Source organism: Zingiber officinale, chromosome 3A (genome assembly GCF_018446385.1).
Source record: "Zingiber officinale cultivar Zhangliang chromosome 3A, Zo_v1.1, whole genome shotgun sequence".
NCBI classification, from domain to species: Eukaryota; Viridiplantae; Streptophyta; class Magnoliopsida; order Zingiberales; family Zingiberaceae; genus Zingiber; species Zingiber officinale.
The window spans coordinates 90,413,262-90,414,762 of record NC_055990.1 but is presented as its reverse complement, the minus strand read 5'-3'; the positions used below and the strand labels follow the sequence as shown (position 1 = coordinate 90,414,762).

The 1,501-nt window shown below is 44.0% G+C and overlaps 1 long non-coding RNA gene across 1 annotated transcript; it reads left to right on the top strand.

Moving 5' to 3' along the window:
• The first annotated feature begins 391 nt into the window (after nt 1–391).
• LOC122053881 lies at nt 392–917 on the top strand. Its single transcript, XR_006132425.1, has 3 exons — nt 392–409; nt 497–562; nt 898–917. It is a non-coding gene; the product is annotated as an uncharacterized LOC122053881 (long non-coding RNA).
• The last annotated feature ends 584 nt before the right edge of the window (nt 918–1,501 follow it).

The following is a 1,501-nucleotide window of genomic DNA, read 5'->3' as shown; positions in this document are numbered from 1 at the left end:
CCGCACTCGACGCCTTCTTCTTCCTCTTTCCCCAAGCGCCGGCGATGAATCTGCCACCGCCGTCCACTACGGAATCACACCCGATAGCGTCGACCGCCGTCCCTCTGTGCCCTAGCGTCTCCGCCGACGTCGCCTCCCGATTCCTCTCCCATCCTCTGGTCCGACGAGACATCACCGGCCCCTCTTCTGTGCTAGTGCCCTAGCCATCTCCACACGATCGCCTGATTTCCTTTGTCTCTGCTTGGATTTGCATCCAGCCAAGAGCAACGAATTAGACCCTAGTTCTTCCTTGGCGTGCCACTGCCGAGTGCGAGTTTGCTTCTCCCCTTTGTTCTCACTCAGCGTATTCCTCTGCCCTAGCTTCGTCTTCACTACCGTGCCCTAGGTTTCCCCCTTGCAGGTGAGTGAGGTGAGCATCTTACCTTTGTTGTTTCTTTGTAGTTGATCACTGGTTGGATGCAGAAGCAACTCACGGGTATGGTTGATTGATTTCTAGGTTTGGTATCAACGGGATTAAGCTGTTGTTGGAGCTGAGGAATCTGATCATTATTCATACACTTAGGTGAGCATCTTTAGTGACTTTTGTTGGGTTCCTATGGAGGATGTTCCATGTTGTACAAATTTTGTATAGGGTAATAGGTTATATCTGGGTTGATCTAATTGGAAATCTTCATCGGAACAAGGATTTGAATTGGTTATTAGGATGATACATTGATGGCGGATCCTTAATTTTATTTCGTATCCTGTTCTTGTAGGACTCGTGCAGAATGGGATTTAGTTATGTATAACATATATAATGGATAAATTACATATGTGATGTAGGATAGTGATTGGGAGATTTGATTTGGCTAATTAATTTATACATGATTAGCTAAATTTGTATATCATATGTTACAGGACTGTGATTCGGGATGGGCATCTTAACATCAGATTGATTCGATTCGATCTATTGGAGGCGGGTACTTCTGACTTTATGTCGTTTGATATGTATAGTAGTGAATTTAACTAATTGCAATAATTATGTTTCTTATCTGTTTCGGTGAGTCATTACCCGATACTTGTTACATGCTTGGTTGATACTTGTTTTACATCTCATGTTATTTCTTACCTGCTTATACATGCTTATAGGGGGTAGTGATATATCATGCTTCACCATGTTCAGGACCTAGGTTTTATACCTTATCTTATCTGTGTACCTTTGATTTGATTCATTGACCTAAGGTGCACCTTCTATATATATATGGATTAGCTCAAGATATTTCCATGGTTAGTATCATGCACCATTCACATGATTGCATATTGTGTGATGTTCCGCTCCATTATTGTTGAGCACATCGCCAGTTACATGGATCTGCACACACCACCACTCATGGGTTAGTGGTCGATTCAGGCAGAGTGTGTTGCAGCAGGGACTTTGTTTGGTTTCGTTGTCCGCTCATGGGTAGTGTGACGCAGCGTGGTAACCGGCAGAGATTCCTCCCCGTCATCGTGTACTGGGAGA